General features: G+C 36.2%; 1 protein-coding gene and 1 pseudogene across 6 annotated transcripts in view; both read left to right on the top strand.

Annotated features, from left to right (window-relative positions):
* SSH2 (slingshot protein phosphatase 2) overlaps nucleotides 1-18,505 on the top strand; it is a 246,683-nt gene that overhangs the window by 102,078 nt on the left and 126,100 nt on the right. The window lies entirely within an intron of this gene.
* LOC132355815 (RNA 3'-terminal phosphate cyclase-like protein) lies at nucleotides 11,763-12,769 on the top strand (annotated as a pseudogene).

Below are 18,505 nucleotides of genomic sequence, written 5' to 3'. Positions count from 1 at the left end.
TTTAATGCAGAAAGGCCAGTATTGGCCCAGCTTTAGACCCAAGTCTCTAGAACTGTCTTGGGTAATAAAAAAGCAAATTTTCCTTACCTTTTAGGAAAATGTCAACTAAGGAACATTTCAGCCTTCGGTTTTATACTTATTTTTGTCATTCATTTTGATAGGTTTTGGCAATTTTTACAGATTGGTTAATATTTCACTTCCTCAATACAAAGAATATACTAAGTAACTTACCCAATCTTTTAAAATACAATGAAATTTTTTTTTTCCCTCTCATGGAATAGTGGGCATGTTATAAGGATACCAATACCTGCTGCCATTAAAAGAAAAAAATTATGAGAGACATCTAGGACATATATAATAACATTTCTGTTATCTTCTTTAAAATTTTTTATGGTAGTATTAAAGATTCAATAGTTCAGAATTCACTGAAATCCTTAAAACTTTGAAAGTCTATAATAACAATGTCAATGTTGTATGCAACAAACTATATTATATGGTATTTTAATTTCTCAAGATTGCATGGAATTCAACTTTCCTGTTATAAACATTATTATACTGTGACACAATAGGGTACATCTTTTGTAAGAAATAAGTGCCTTTTAAAAATATTTGTTTAAATGTCTGTGAAATAAAATGTTTTTTTTTTAATCAACTCCCTCCCACAAGAAATAGTCCTGGTAAGTTCTAGATGGTCATTTAAATGCTACCAAATTTGTGTCCTCTGAACTCAATCACAAGAGCTATTCTAGATGATACTGAGAACGGATACAATAAACGTGTTCATTGTAGAGAAGCTGGCTAAAGGGCGTGCTTCCTTAATGATAAATTATCGTGTATTTGTTGATGTATATATACCTCACTTGTGTAAACCACAACTTAATATAAAAATAGTTCCTTTTCATCAGTAACTGAGGTTATTGGCAATATTTTTCCTGCCTTATCACAAAAATTTAGGCTTAAAGCTTAATTTCTCACTGTCTCTTAGGGAAGATCTGACAGTGAAGTGTCATTCTTTTGCATAGGACTAAGGGACAGAAACCTGGAAGAAATTTTAGCTCATTGTTTACCAGAGACATCATAACCTTATTCCCATTAGAATGAAAAAGGATTCCAAAGGATTCTTAAATTTTCTATTAGGCCAGATTTAAAGATCTCTGGGTTAATTTCTTTATGCATCTACTGGGATAATTGTCCCCCAAAATTACATAATGATGAGGCAATGCAAGTCTATTTTCTTATTCACAGCACTGAATTGTCAAGCCATTAAGAACCATAAAAACAGTATATCATTGAAACTAATACCAATTCCAGGTAATAAAAAAAGATGTTGCATTAATCTCTTATTTTAACCAAATATCATTTATTGGGAAAGTCATAAGTTAAAAGTAATCTTTTAGTATAATTAGCTCAAACTATGCTGCCTTTAAAAACCAATGTTCACAGGCAAAAACAATAACAAAAATAGATAAATTAGACTGCATCAAAATGTAAAATTTCTGTGCATCAAAGAACACAACAAAAGAGTGAAAAGGCAACCCACAGAATGGGAGAAGATATTTGCAAATCATGTAGCTAATAAGGGATTAATATCCAGAATATAAAAAGAACTCTTTTACAACTCAGCAAGAAAAAAACAAACAACCTGTCTTAATCAGCTTGGGCTCCTATAACAAAATACCATAGATTGAGTGGCTTAAATTTCAGACATTTGTTTCTCACGGTTCTGGAAGCTAGTAGTCCAAGATCAATGTGCTGGCAGATTTGCTTCCTGATGAGAACCCTCTTCCTGGCTTGTAGACAGCTGCTTTCTTGCTGAGTCCTCACATGGCTGTAAGAGAGAGGGTGCTCTGCTCTCTTCCTCTTCTTGAATGTACACTAATCCTATCATGTTGGCCACACCCTCATGACATCATCTAACCCTAATTTCCTCCCAAAGGCTCCTATCTCCAAATATCATCACATTGGAGGTTGGCTTCAGCATACAGATTTGGGGGGCACATAAACATTTAGTCCATAACATTCCACCCATGCCCCCCAAAATTCATCTCCTTCTCACATACAAAATATATTCATCACATCCCAACAGCCCCAAAGGTCTTAACTCATTCTAGCATCGACTCTAAAGTCCAAAGTCTTATCTAAATATCATCTAAATAAGATATGGGTGAGACCTGAGGCAAAATTCCTCTCCAGCTATGAACCTGTGGAATCAGATTAATTATACACTTTAAAATACAATGGTAGGACAGGCATAGGCTAGACATTCCCATTCCAAAAGGGAGAAATAGAAAGGAAAGAAAAGATGACAGGGCCCAAGTAAGTCCAAAACTTAGTGAGACAAATCCCATTAGATCTTAAGCCTCAAGAATAATCCTCTTTGGTTTGATACTGTGCCTTCTAAACCCAGTGGGGAAGTAGTCCTGCCTTCAGGACTCACTGGAGTAGTGGTGTCATTTCCAGGGATCACCTGAGCAGCCCTGCACTTCTGGCTCCCTTGGAGTACCACCCATGCAGTGTTCTGCAAGGGCCCACCTGCCTGGCACCTTTGAAACGGACGTGGAGGCAGCCTTGCCTGTCAGCCCTCGCACTCTCGGCGTGTGGTGGGAGTAGCAGCCTTGACAATCTCTGAATCTTTTTGGGGTACCCTTCCCCTTTCTTGGAGAATGTTCATGTTCACAGCCTCCCTTCATTCTGTCTCATTTTCTGTTTCTGATCTTCAGTGAGATTCCATGGGATGTTACAATGATGGAAGAATTGGCTGCTCTTTACAAAAAAAAAAGAGTAATCTAGTAACAAGCACGCTAAAATTAAGAATTCAAAGAGGTAATGAATTGAGTGTGAATATTGCTAGAAACCAAAATTAGTAAGTTAGAAACTAAACTTCACAGAATTAAAAAGTGAAAATTAAAACATGTTTTAACCATTGTGTTAGCAAAGATTTAGATTATTAGTATCCAAAAAAATAGCATTTTCTGCCTTATAAATTGGTACCACCTTTTTAGAGTGTAAGTTAGCAGTATCAATTAAAATTCAAAATATTCTGGATTTGGACCCAGAACTTCCACTTTTAGAAGTTAATCCAGAACAAAGAGATGGACCCAAGAGTATTTGTTGCAACATTTTTTCTAAACTTGGAAACATCCCAAATGTTGATTAGTAAAGAAATAACTAACCAATATTTCTATTGTGTATAGTACTCAAAATATTTAATAAATGTTAATGTGTGGGAAAAAATTAGAAATTACCATATGATCCAGCAATTCCCTTTCTGAGTATATACTCAAAATAACTAAAAGCAGGGTCTTGAGAAATTTGTGCACCCATGTTCATAGCAACATTATTAGCCAAAGGGTAGAAGCAACCCAAGTATCCATAGACAGATAAATGGATAAACAAAATGTAATATATACGTATAATGGAATATTATTCAGGCTTAAAAAAGTAGGAAATCCTGCAATTTATGATGAACCTTGAGGACATTATGCCAAGTGAAAAAAGGCAGTCCCAGAAGGATACATATTGTATTATTCCACTTATATGAGGTACCTACTGTAGTCGAATTCTCAGAAATGGGAAGTAGAATGTTGGTTGCCAGGGGATAGGGGAGGATGGATAGGGAGTTATTTAATGGGTACAGAATTTCATTTTTGGAAGAGAAAAAAGTTCTAGAGATGGATGGTAGTGATAGTTGAACAACGAACAACAGTGTGAATTACTTCATGCCTTGTACACTTAAAAATAGTTATTTAAGAGGGCAAATTTTATGTTATATGTATTTTACTATAATTAAAAAACAAATGATCTACTCATGTCACACCAGCTCCTTTTTATGATATCTAACTCTGGCACTGCTTTGTCGTTCCCAGGAGATAAGCATAAAAAAATAATAATTGTAGAGCTAAAAATCAGGTTGTGTATTATTACCTTTTTGATAAAAATATAAATGGATGAAATTCAGTTCCAGTCTTGTCCTTTTTTTTTCTTTATAAATTTATTTATTTATTTTTGGCTGCGTTGGGTCTTAGTTGCTGCGCACAGGCTTTCTCTAGTTGTAGCGAGTGGGGGCTACTCTTCGTTGCGGTGTGCGGGCTTCTCATTGTGGTGGCTTCTCTTGTTGCAGAGTATGGGCTCTAGGCATGTGGGCTTCAGTAGTTGTGGCACGTGGCCTCAGTAGTTGTGGCTCACGGGCTCTAGAGCACAGGCTCAGTAGTTGTGGCTCACAGGCTTAGTTGCTCCGTGGCATGTGGGATCTTCCTGGACCAGGGCTTGAACCCATGTCCCCTGCATTGGCAGGCGGATTCTTAACCACTGTGCCACCAGGGAAGTCCCTCCAGTCTTTTCTTTTGCATATTTATGAACTGATAGCTTTTCGTCTTCTTGTGTCATAACCCACTTTGCTGACTTGGGAACAGCCAGGAAGGTAACTATAAAACGAAACCATATAACACACCAATATTCAACCATTTTGATTTATAAATGGCTATCTCATATGAGTCAACCTAATAAAATTGCAAGATAATAAATAAAAGTGAGCAAAAGAAAGATGCCATTGAAATAAATCTTGAAATCCCAAGACATCTTTTTTAAGGTGACTAGTTGTGGAAGGAAACAAAGTACCTTAGATCTAAACTTGGAAAATATTTTAATTATAGTAGAATTCTCCCATTTCTGTATATATCAACTCTAAGCTAAGAATTGTATAAAGTAAAGAGAAAAGGAATAACCTTTAGGAATTTGTCTTTTGGGTCAGCAATTTATAGTATTGTACAATAATATAGTTTCAAACATCTCAAAGAAATCCCACCCACCCCCCGTACTACTTTTTTTAGGCAAATGAATGTTTAAGCCACTCAGGATGGTTTTTATGTTTTCTCCCCTCAACTCAAGCAACATGTATAATATTTGTTACTTTTTTTAGTTACTCTGAATGTGTAGTTATTTTTCATGTTTAGCCCTAAACCTCTCCTGTTTCTAAACGTAATTTCTTCCTCTTCAGTTTTTCATAGACATAAAGAATTACTTACCATCTACTGAAAAAGTTCTGCACCTTTGAAAACGTGTTATTTTCTCTTAAGTACTTCAAACCTAACAATGAAAGTTTTGTTGCAGGTGGGGAAGAGAGAGAGCAAGCAGTGTGGGCCAGAGGAGTATCAGAAAATATCCTGGGAAGAGTTGGGTCTTGAACGAATGGGATTAGATAGGAGAACAGAAGAAGAGCATTCCAAATATAGGAGGATGGGGAGAGTGGGAGGATATCCCCAGAAGTCTGGAAGTAGGTGCTAATGTGTTCCAGGGACAATAAGAAGACAATTGTCTATATCTTAAGAGCAGAGGAGTTTTGATTTGATAGATCTTTGTCTAGAAGAATGGCATGAATGCCAGAAAAGAGTCTGCCAGTGTTATGCAGTATGAGAGGAGGCAGGAAAATGACTCAGGAAGCTGTTGCAGGCAAATGGCTAGAGGTGGGCAATCACTTCCAACTGACAGCAGCATGAGGACAGGGACTGTGTCTTTTATCTCAGTATCCACAGCAATTAGCCTGTAGTTGCCACTCAGTAAATGCTTGTTGAATGAATGAATGAATGAAAGAGAATAGAATATTGGTTGATATCTTTACTAGAAATGATATAGTTGAAAAAGAGAACTTCTGTGAACACATATGAAGAGTTCACCTTTGAACATGTGAGGCAACAGGGCAGTAGTCAAGTGGAAACAGCTTGAAGACGGCTGAAAGAAAACATGGAATCAGGGCATGTCTTTGTGTAAGATATAATTTCACAATGGTACTGTGTTACTAATGCATTCATTTTGTGGCCAACTCTTTCTTCCAGATCTCTATTTGGTACCTTGTGAAGTTCTCTTTCTCTTGCATTTGCTCTGTTTATTTTTTTAGTTTTGAGATATGACTTCATTTAATTTCAGCCTATTTAGTGAAATAATTTTTGTATGGATTTAAATATCATAATGACAGTAAATACTACATTGCCCATCTTTAGGCTGTGGAAGGAAAACAGATGTACTTCTACCTGAGTATATGTTCTAGTTAAAGAATTTGTTAACCTAGAGAATAAGAGTATTCTACTTAAAATTTAAAAAAAGGTGGTAAAGAGGAAAAGTCTGCTGTAAAAATGAACTGATAATTTATCCTCATATGTATATTTTTTAATTTTGAAGGAGTCTCATAGAAAAATTGCTGATACAGTACAAGGAACTTTTTTTTCTGAGCCATTTGATAGTAAGATGCCCCCCTCACCTCACTTTTCTATTTTAAGAAACAGAATGATGATATTAATATTTCATGGAGAAGGCTTTTATTGAACTTATAGCAGAATATGTGTGTGTATGTGATTGATTGATTTACAAAAGTAGAGCTTTCCATGTATTTAAAAACCGTCTCTAACTGATGATAGTGAAGCTCCTCATCTTTTGCTTTTGGCCCTCCTGAAGTCTGAATCTCCACCTCCCACCATATGGGTTACTATTCTGATCCAGAGAACTTTCAGCTGTTTATAAATATTTTGATGTGGCCACCAGGGGATGTAGTGAGCTAGCCTCTCATCTTCTTGAGTTCTGCCACTGTATGGAGTAGCCCCTTTAAATTGGTAAGTGCACACTTTGAAAGGTTCTTTTCCTAGCCACTCAACAAGAGTAAGAATTTTCACTTCCCTGAAGTACTCTGTGTTTCTGAAGAATGTATTCACAGATTCTATTTTATATTTATCTGACATGTTCTGCTTCTGGTAGCTACGATAGGCATTTCTCTTAAATCTGACTTGAAAAGCAAACTAATTATTGCAGCCATAATGAAATTAGGTATATCTTTTAAAGCTAGGTAAATAATTTTACTTGGTTTTTTTCTTTTAATAATTTTACTTTTTCCCCCCCAGATGTTATTCTTCAGGGTATTAAAAAAAAAAAAAAAAAAAAGAGAAAACAATTTCCCCTCAATTCTTGACTTTGCCAAAGTAAGTTTTTGAAAAGTTGTTTTCTTATAGTATAAAACTCCAGAGACTAATAAAGTGTCAAATACCTATTACTGCTGGGAGAGGATTCTGGGAAGATAGTGGAGTAGGAAGCACCAGGAATCTGGCTCTCCACCTCGACAACAAATTGCACTGGCAGAATCTGTCTGACGTAACTATTTTGGAACTCTGGAGTCTGTTGAAGGCCTGCTACTACTAGGGGAAGAACTGGAGGGTAAATTGTGGTCAATTTCAGCTTTTAGCTCTTAGTAGCTATCCATCCCTCCCCCTCAGCCACATGGTAGGCAGCTGTGCACATGTTCCTGGTGTAGCTTGCACACGGCTCATATAAGATGGGGTGGGCAAAAAAGACCCTGTCCTCCAGATATCAGGGATCTGTGATCTGATAACTGAGTGCCACTTACGATCATAGAGGTGCAGACAAAGGGGCAGGCAGCCAGTGTTGCTGCATCTCCCCCCTTTGTTGCAAGCCCCTCTCCCTCATGCTGAAGTGACATCCAGGGATTTAAAGGGCTAGCACCCTTTTTTTCTCCCCCTTCACTTTTTGCCTTTCCACCTTTTGGGAGTCAGACATTAAAGAGAGGACTTAAAAAACAGCTCATATAGGGGGAAAATTAGAATGTGTCCACATATGCCTAGGGAAGGGCTCAGAAAAGACCTGAGAAGACCTTAAGCTTACATCTCAGACTGATCCTTGGCACAGAGATGGCCTACAGCAATCAAAAAAACAAAAACAATAACAAAAAAATAGTAAACCCTGGGGAAGGTGGAGAATCTGATTTCCAAAGTTACCACATTATTAGATTCAAATGTCCAGTGTTCAACAAAAAAATCACAAGGCATACAAAAAACAGTAAAGTATGACCCATTCAAAAGAAAAAAATAGCAGAAACTGTCCCTGAAAAAGACCTAATGGCAGATATACTATACAAAGACTTTAAAACAACCATCTTAAAGATGTTCAAAGAACTAAAGGAAAATGTGGAGGAAGTTATGAAAATGATGTGTGAACAAAATGGAAATGTCAATAAGGAGATAGAAAATCTAAAAAGAAACCAAAAAAGAGCTTCTGGAGCTGAAAATTACAGTAAAATTAAAAATTCGCTGGATGGATTCAGAGGCAGATTTGAGCAGGCAAGAGAAAAGATCATCAAACTTGAAGATAGGACAATGGAAATTATCAAGTCTGAGGAATAGAAAGAAAAAGGACTGAATAAAAGCAAGCAGAACTTAAGGGACTTATGGGACATCATCAAGAGGACCAACATACATATCATGGGAGACCCGGAAGGATGAGAGAGAAAGAGCCAGAGCAAATATTACAAGAAATAATGGCTAAAAACTTCCCAAATGTGGGTGTTCCCTGGTGGCCTAGTGGTTAGGATTCCAGGCTCTCACTGCGGTGGCCCAGTTTCAATCCCTGGTTCGGGAACTGAGATCCTGCAAGCCACGTGGCACAGCCAAAAATCAACAACGACAACAAAAAAAACCTTCCCAAATTTGTTGAAAGACACAGTATAAATATCCAAGAAGCTCAACAAACTCCAAGTAAGATGAACTCAAAGAGACCCACACTGAGACACATTATAATAAAACTTTCAAAAGACAAAGACACAGAAAGAATCTTGAAAGCATCAAGAAAGAAGTGCTTCATCACATACAAGGGATCCCCAAGAAGAATATCAGCAGATTTCTCATCAGAAGTCTGGAGGCCAGAAGTTTTCTTATCAGAAACTTTGGAGGCCAAAAGAGAATGGGCCAATATATTCAAAGTTCTAAAAGAAGAAAACGGTCAACCAAGAATCCTATATCTGGCAAAACTGCCCTTCAAAAGGGAAAGAGAAGTTAAGATATTCCAAATAAATAAAAGCTGAGGGAGTTTATGACCACTAGACCTGCCCTACAGGAAATGCCCAAGGGCTTCCTGTAAGGTAAAATGAAAGGACGTCAGATAGTAACTCAAAGCCATATGGAGATATAAAGATTTCAGTAAAGGTAAATACATGAGCAATTATAAAAGCTAGTATTATTGTATCCTTGGTTTGTAACTGCACTTTTTATTTTCTGCGTGATTTAAGAGACTAATACATTTAAACTAAAAAACCCCCAATGATTAGTGTAAAAGCTAGTGTTTCTGTAACTCTGGTTTATAACTCCAAATCTTGTTTTATACATAATTTAAGAGACTAATGCATTTAAAAGAATTATTAGTTAATGTTTTGGGACACCATGAATAATGGTGTTGTGACATCAGAAACTGAAAGGAGTGGAGACAGAGCTGTAAAGGAACAGAGTTTTTGTATGTTATTGAAGCTAAGCTGGTATAAGTTGAATTCAGAGTGTTAAAACTTTAGGTTGTTAAGTGTAATCCTATGATAACCACAAAGAAATTAGCTATAGAACATACACAAAAGGAAATGAGAAAGGAATTTAAACATTTCGCTACAAAAACTCAACAAAACACAAAAGAAGACAGTAATACGGGGAAATAAGGGACAAAAAAAGCTTTAAGGCATGTGTAAAATAAATAGCACAATGAGAGAAGCAAGTCCTTTCTTATCAGTAATTACTTTAAGTGTAAATGAGTCCATGAAACTCTTCAAACAAAAGACAGAGATTGGCATAAGGGATGAAAAATACATGACCCAACTACAAGAGACTCACTTGAGATCCAAAGACACAATCAGGTTGAAAGTAAAAGGATGGAAAAAGATATTCTATGCAAATAGTAACCAGAAGAGAGCAGGGGTGACTGTACTAATTATCAGATAAAGTAGACTTCAAATCAGAAATGTTACAAGAGACAAAGAGGGATGTTCTGTATTAACAAAAGATTTGGTGCAGCAAGAAAATATAACAGTTATAAACATTTATGCACTTAATGACAAACCATCAAAATGTATGAAGCAAAAACAGAATTGAAGGGAGAAATAGACAGTTCTATAATAATAGTTGGAGACTTCATTACCACACTGAAAATAATGTATAGAACAATCAGACAAAAGATAAGTAAGGAAATAGAAGACTTAACACAATAAACCAACTAGATCTAACAGACATATACAGAACACTACCCAACAACAGTAGAATACACATTCTTCTCAAGTGCACATGGGACATTTTCCAAGATGGACCATATGTTAGGCCGCAGATTAAGTCTCAATAAATTTTAAAAGATAGATCTCATACAGTGTCTTCTAAGATCACAATGGAATGCAGTTAGAAATCAGTAACAAAAGGAAAACAGGAAAATTATGGAAATTAAACAACACACTTTTAAACAACCAGTGCATCAAAGAAGAAATTACAAGGGAAATTAGAAAATACTTAAGAGTCAAATGAAAACAACACAGCATACCAAAATTTACAGGACACACACAGCAAGAGCAGTGCTAAGGGGGAAATATATAGCTAAAAATTTTTACATTGAAAAGTAAGAAGGATCTCAAATCAACAAACCAACCTTACACCTAAAGGAACTAGGAAAAGAAGAACAAACCAAACCCAAAGCTAACAGAACGAAGGAAATAATAAAGATTAGAGCAGAGATAAATGAAGTACAGACTAGAAAATCAGTAGAGATAATCGATGAAACAGAAAGTTCGTTCTTCAAAAAGATTAACAAAACTGACAAATTCTGGTGCTAGGTGGACTAAGAATAAATGAGAGAAGACTAAAATTACTAAAATCAGGACTTCCCTGGCAGTGCAGAGGTTAAGACTCCACGCTTCCAATGCAGGGGACGCGGGTTCTATCCCTGGTCAGGGAACTAAGATCCCACATGCCACGCGGCCAAAAAATAAAATTAAAAAAAAACTTACTGGGGCTTCCCTGGTGGTGCAGTGGTTAAGAATCCACCTGCCAATGCAGGGGACACGGGTTTGAGCCCTGGTCCGGAAAGATCCCACATGCCGCGGAGCAACTAAGCCCATGCACCACAACTACTGAGCCTGCGCTCTAGAGCCCGCGAGCCACAACTACTGAAGCCCATGCACCTAAAGCCTGTGCTCTGCAACAAGAGAAGCCACCACAATGAGAAGCCTGCTCACTGCAACAAAGAGTAGCCCCCGCTCACTGCAACTAGAGAAAGCCTGTGTGCAGCAACAAAGACCCAGCGCAGCCAAAAATAAATTAATTAATTTAATTAAATTATTTTAAAAATTTACTAAAATCAGCAATAAAAGTGGGGACATTATTACTGATTCTACAGAAATAAAAAGGATTATAAAAGTGTACTATGAACAATTGTACACCAACAGATTGGATAATCTAGATGAAATGGACAAATTCCTAGGTTGTCCTTAAATAAAATTGATACTTTAAAAAATGTATTAAGGAATAATTGACAAATATACAACAACATTTTATAGGTAAAGCTTGAGTCTTCAAACAGGAAGGTTAAAAATGTAAAATTATGCCTCGAGCAAAATAAAAAGTTCTCAGTAATTAACAATTATTTATGTATTAACTACTAAAACCAAGGAGACATTTCCCTATAAGAACTAGATAGTGCTGTAAGTTATAAGATCTAACAATTAAATAACTGATAATAGCAATGAATTTTTAATTTTAACCACAATCCAATATGTTTCTGTACCTTTTTGAGTTAAAAGAAAACGTCTACTTTCAGTAATCGCAAAGTGCTATGCAAATATTCTTTTTTAAGTTTATCCTTTTAAAAAGACATTGTCAGTGAGCTGCAAGAGAGAGAGAAAGCCACAGGTACTACCATCATCTCCAGTGCTCTGTATGTGGGTACAATACCTCCATGGCACCCACATGACAATCCAGATGTACTTTTTCAGCTATGTGTGTTGCAACTTCTTGCATCAGTCTGTCCATCCCATCAAGGTCCAAAAAACCCAGGCCAAAGACCCCAACCCAGGCCTCAGAGATTTTGAAGCCAATGTCATAAGGCTGCTGGACAAAACAATTATTGGTTTTCCAATGGAAGTAAACCAAATTAGTGCGCCCTTTTATTATCAACTAGGCCTTTTTATGGTGAGTTAATAGAACACAACTACAGTGCCCATCGCAGTAGAGGCTGTTACCTCCAAAGCCTTCTTTGCTTGGCTCTTTATGACCACAGCCCTGTGTGGAAACAGTTTGAGATTGATGAGTGAATCCTTTGAACTAAAGACTATGCAATGGGGATGCCTCCTAGAGGTGGCGAAGTATTTTTCTCATGTCTTATAAGGAAGGTCTTGAGACCTATTCAGCTCACAGATCCTAGATAAATCAAAAGTATTAGAGGGCTACTCCATAGATGTATAACCTTCAATGACTAACCAAATTGTGGCACTTGAGGGAGCACCTTCAACATTTTCTTTCTTTATTTATGCAGACCATGTGAAAGGGGCCAATCCTGGGAAGGCTCTGGGCTTGGGGCTATCACTTTTTGCCAAGACCACCAAAAGAACCTTCCCGAGTGCTGAACTGGTCTTCAACCTTCAGGGCCGGGGGCAGCAGTGCTCCAGTGGATCTTGGCAGAAACTATGCCAACCAAGCTGCTGCTGGAAGGAGTCTAAACAGGCAAATGTGTAGATTCTACTAACTATAGCCTGATCCTAGAGGCTGCTCGTGCTCCAAAGTCCTGCTAGCCCTGCTGTCTTCCCCTTACCATAGTTTTTGAGGCATTTGAAGAGTTTTTTCCAGATTATGTTTAAAATTTTAAAAGAAAGCCATGTTGTGAAGAACTCAAGGGCAGAGATAAAGTATTGATGACTTGTTTTGGCATTGGCTTTACTAATTCAGCAAGACCATCAAGTGGTATTATCTCAGGATAAGGCCCTACCTACAGAAAAAACAGTGCAGCCAAGGAAACCCAGGGAATGAGTTTGAATGCATACATCCAGGACAGGAGAGCTACTATATTAAGGATTTTCTTTTCTTTTCATCATCAACAACAACAATGAATCAGAACATACAAATAAAAGACAACTATATATCCAAAAAAAAAGAAAATAGTTTCACTCACTCATGAAAAAGTGTACTTGCTGTTAATCCTACTTTAAAACTGTGTTGAATTTTGCAAGTCTGTTGTATATATAATTTGGTGAATAAAATTAACGTTGAAAAGTTCATAGTAATTTTCTCTAAGGAAGGACTTCATCATTTTTCACACTCTTGTTTGTCTCCCCTCATATGCCATCGGCTCCCATGCATGCCTTGGTTTTACATTCCCAAGATCCAGGCCGAGCCCTGGCAACCAGTAGGCATGCATTACCTAATTGTTAAATTACTGAGCAAATGAATGATAAATATATGAGTTGAAGCTAGGGAAGCTTGATAAAAAAATCCATCTTGTGGCTTTAAAAGTAATTCATGGCTGGATGATTAACTTTCTGTAGTGCTGGTACCTTCTCCAAAAATGATTTTCCCAAATGAATAAAAGGTGTAATTAATTTCATTTTTTTAAAAAGTAGCCTACAAAAAAGAATCAAAGATTTGCTCATCCTTTTCCCTACTTCTCTACACTCCCACTGCAGTTCCCAAAATCAGAATCTACCTTCCTCCAGAAAATTTTCAGGAAACTTTAAAAAATTAATAAAGTTAATATACTTCCTTTCTTGTTCACTACAAGTTATTTGTTTTGGATGAAAGGATAAGAGGCTATTAGGAAAGGTTTATTCTGAACACTTAATATCAGAACTGCTGAGTTCAGTATAAGGTCAAGTTTTTATTTTCTTCTCTCCTTCTGATATTCTTGTGCTTATGGGTTTAAACAGTATGAACTGTAGGAACTCCTGAAATTCATGATTTTTCTTACCCTGAAGTATATCTACATATACATATGTATGTGTTTGTACACACACAGGGTATACACACACACAAGTACATATTTCAGAGTAAGAAAAATTATATATATATGTATTTATGTATCACCTGTATGTGTTTGTGTTAAACATATTTTAAAGGAAATAAACACTACAGAAAGATTTCCTATTATAACTCAAATGAACTCTCAAATTGCCGCCATCATCAAATTCCATATCACTTCAACATTCATATTTAATTATCTCAGAAGATGATGAGTAAAGCGTTTATTAGAACTGATGTGTTGAATATTAGTATTATTTGTAGACTATTAGTCTTTAGAAAAGATAGTTCAAAATGCTTGCTATATTTTCATCAGGTGATTAGAGAACAAGATTTCTGAAAAACAAAAGATTTCCCAAGTAAAAGTGAAAACTTACCCCAGCGCAGCATCTGTTTTTCAAACTGTAATCTAAAAGGAAATATATATAAATGTATATAAATTATAAGCATCAAACATTTTTTATTATACCTGTGTAATGGCAGAGAATTGGACTACATTATTTTTTCTATCATCATTATAATAATATTTCTATGGATAAAAATTCACTTCTGTTTGAGCCTTCCTGTCTATCTGTAAAATGAGGATAGCATCTGCCCATCTATCCTATAGGATTGTTGAAAATGCAAATAGAATTGTTTATAGGAAAGCTTAAATGAATATCAAGCACCAAGTATTAAGGGCAAGATATAAAGTGATGTACTTTCACTAGTATTTTCTTATTTCTGTTCCATTTTAATTTCACAAACTCACAGCCTAATTTCTCTAACTCTGTACTATGACTGACACCATTTACATCATATAATATTAAGATCATTTACTGAGGAAAAGCAAGAAGAGAAATTGTCACACTTCATATACCAATAAAGTTCTTATTTAGTACAAGCCTAGTATTGAATTAGAAATGGGAGCTTCCCATCTCTGAGTCAGTAAGTCAAATCTGATTCAACCTGGATGATTACCTAAAGTCACAGCCATTGGATGCTATTTGTAAAACCCTGTTTAAAGGTACTGATCATCTTGCTTCATTCATCAATGAATATTTATTGAGCACAGACTCATCTGCTTCTCTGACTCACTGCTATTCCACCATCCTGAGGCAAAAAAATTGTATTAATAAACATAACTGGCAGACTATTCTGGTATTAATTATTCACTGAGAATTTCCCCAAGCCAAGGACCCATTTGGAGGAAGAAGAAAGGACCTGTTATGGATTACCTAAACCAACCCTAAAACAGCTATTCTGCCAATACACCAAACAAAAGGTCAGGAAATTTAGAAACTATTTAAAACACATAATTGGTTATGAGCCACCTTTGCTTGTAATAATCCTTACTCTTCAGTGGAAAAATTCTCACCTCATGCTCTAACGGAACTCTCTGCTTCCCTTTCACAGCACTTCCAACACTGTTGTTACACATTACTTGTTGTCTGTTCTTGCCACTTAAACTGAGTGAGAGCAAAGACAATATCTTGTTCATGATTGTATCCTTAAATTCTGGCACATAGATGGTACTCATTAGTTTTCTGTAGAAGGAATGAATAAAGAACCATACTTTCCACCCATTTTCAGGCTTTGGGAAAAGATACTTAGGCTCTTTGAGCCCATTTCCTCAACTCTATAACAGAAACAAGGATTTGAGATATAAAGGTTAAGTGCCTATCACAATAATAGGCACTCAACAAGTGGTAACTATTATTATTATTATTACTAATATTCCTTTTTATTATTATAAACTGAGCTCTTCTAAAAGTAGGATCATAATTTTATGTCCATAATAAACAAGTAAATCTTTACAGTATTTCAGAAACCTTCAGAATCACTATAGCCTAGTTCTTCATCCCCCCTTAAAAAAAAAATTAAAAAGGCAGTTGATACATTAAGGTTTTCAACTAAATTTAAATATAACTGGCAGGCCAATGTTTTTTTGTTTGTTTTGTTTTGCAAAACTATTCCTCTTAACAGCTGGAACATGTAATCAATGAAATCACTTTTAGTGTTCAACTGAGTTAAATGGTGATTGTCTTAGGTAGATTGGTATGTGAATTCTACAGAATACCAAATGACTTAATTTTAAGAAAACCAAACTCTAAGCTTTCTGTTAAAAGGATGATCTATAACATGTATACGTTACATACACACTCTCTCACACACACACACACACACACACACATACATTGCTGCTGTGTCTTTAGCCACATAAAATATTTATAATTGATACCCTCTGGGACCGGAAAATACAGGCCATGTAGAATATAGGAAAGGCATATTTGGGAAGATTACAAATAATTACATTAAAAATATGATGCCAATAAGAAGTTCACGTGTGTTACTGTTTTTAAGTTGGAGATTTTACCTGTGATTGAAAAGAAGAAATGGTTCTTATTTTTTAAAAAATAACCTGCTGGCCAGAAGTTACATATGAAATTCCAAGTCCCTTAACTGTGTGCGATAAGGTAACTATGCAGGAGCTCAATTTTTAGAATACCAGATTCCACCACGTAAAGCTCATTAACTGAATTACCCCCTAATCTCTCCTCACTCTAGGCTTTTGTTTATTTTTTACATACTGTAATTTATTTGGGGGTATTTTAAACTCTTAATGCCATGTAGCAGAAAATAAGCCTATGCAGATCTCTTTAGATGTCAAGCATATGTTGAGAATGAGAAATTAAATTATCCTTAACACACACACACACACACACACACACACACACAATTACATTTCTCTGCCATTCTAGAAATTTCTGGAAAATGACTTCTGAGCCAACTTGATACGGATCTTTAAGGTTCAAGTATGTGAACACATTTTTGGAAGGTTTTTAATCTGCAAAGCATTCTAATGGTCTTATTGGCATCTATACCTTTGGTAAAAATATTCCTGTTTCATGGAATTTAGACTCTTTAAATATTGTATCCTTTACCAAGATTTATTGTGACTATTATTTAATCTTTTAATTTGTCATAGGGTTAAATACAATGTTTTACCTCTCTCTGTTGGCTTGTTTCCCTCATCTTATAAACACGGTCAGGTCTTTATCAGACTAAAAGAAATTAAAATATAATTTTAAAATACCATCCCATAACCTTGTTTTCACCTCAAACTACAAGTTTATTTTGATTTCTTGAAAGGACAGTCTGTATTTACTGCCTCCTTTGTCAACTCACATTCACTGTTTAACCCATGAAATCTGACTTTTTTTTCCCTCCACTACTCAAACGGCTGTTCTTGTTAAGATTGCCAGTGAATAATTTTTGATCCCCATCTTAAATGACACTATTGACCATTCTTCTCTGCAGTTCTCACCTCCTTTGGCTTTCTAATCGTCATTCTTTGCTGGTTCTCCTTATACACTCTGCCCATAGTATCCCAGTTGGTTTCACCAGCAATTCTTACCCTGTTCATCTCTTTTCTTTTTCTTTTTTTAACATCTTTATTGGAGTATAATTGCTTTACAATCGTGTGTTAGTATCTGCTTTATAACAAAGTGAATCAGCTATACATATACATATATCCCCATATCTCCTCCCTCTTGCGTCTCCCTCCCACCCTCCCTATCCCACCCCTCTAGGTGGTCACAAAGCACGAGCTGATCTCCCTGTGCTATGTGGCTGCTTCCCACTAGCTATCTATTTTACATTTGGTAGTGTATATATGTCCATGCCACTCTCTCACTTCGTACCAGCTTACCCTTCCCACTCCCCATGTCCTCAAGTCCATTCTCTGCATCTGCGTCTTTGTCTTTATTCCTGTCCTGACCCTAGGTTCTTCAGAACCATTTTTTTTTTTTTTTGATTCCATATATATGTGTTAGCATACGGTATTTGTTTTTCTCTTTCTGACTTACTTCACTCTGTATGACAGACTCTAGGTCCATCCGCCTCACTACAAATAACTCAATTTCATTTCTTTTTATGGCTGGGTAATATTCCATTGTATATATGTGCCACATCTTCTTTATCCATTCATCTGTCGATGGACACTTAGGTTGCTTTCATGTCCTGGCTATTGTAAATAGAGCTGCAATGAACATTGTGGTACATGACTCTTTTTGAATTATGATTTTCTCAGGGTATATGCCCAGTAGTGGGATTGCTGGGTGGTATGGTAGTTCTATTTTTAGTTTTTTAAGGAACCTCCATGCTGTCCTCCATAGTGGCTGTATCAATTTACATTCCCACCAACAGTGCCAGAGGGTTCCCTTTTCTCCACACCCTCTCCAGCATTTATTGTTTGTAGATTTTTTGGTGATGGCCATTCTGACTGGTGTGAGGTGATACCTCATTGTAGTTTTGATTTGCATTTCTCTAATGATCAGTGATATTGAGCATCCTTTCATGTGTTTGTTGGCAATCTGTATATCTTCTTTGGAGAAATGTCTATTTAGGTCTCCTGCCCATTTTTGGATTGGATTAGTTTTTTTTTTTTGATACTGAGCTGCATGAGCTGCTTGTAAATTTTGGAGATTAATCCTTTGTCAATTGCTTCATCTGCAAATATTTTCTCCCATTCTGAGGGTTGTCTTTTCATCTTATTGATGGTTTCCTTTGCTGTGCAAAAGCTTTTAAGTTTCATTAGGTCCCATTTGTTTATTTTTGTTTTTGTTTCCATTTCTCTAGGAGGTGGGTCAGAAAGGATCTTGCTGTGATTTATGTCATAGAGTGTTCTGCCTATATTTTCCTCTAAGAGTTTGATAGTCTCT

Source organism: Balaenoptera ricei, chromosome 20 (assembly GCF_028023285.1).
Source record: "Balaenoptera ricei isolate mBalRic1 chromosome 20, mBalRic1.hap2, whole genome shotgun sequence".
Lineage (NCBI taxonomy): Eukaryota > Metazoa > Chordata > Mammalia > Artiodactyla > Balaenopteridae > Balaenoptera > Balaenoptera ricei.
This window is presented reverse-complemented; position numbering and strand designations above follow the sequence as displayed.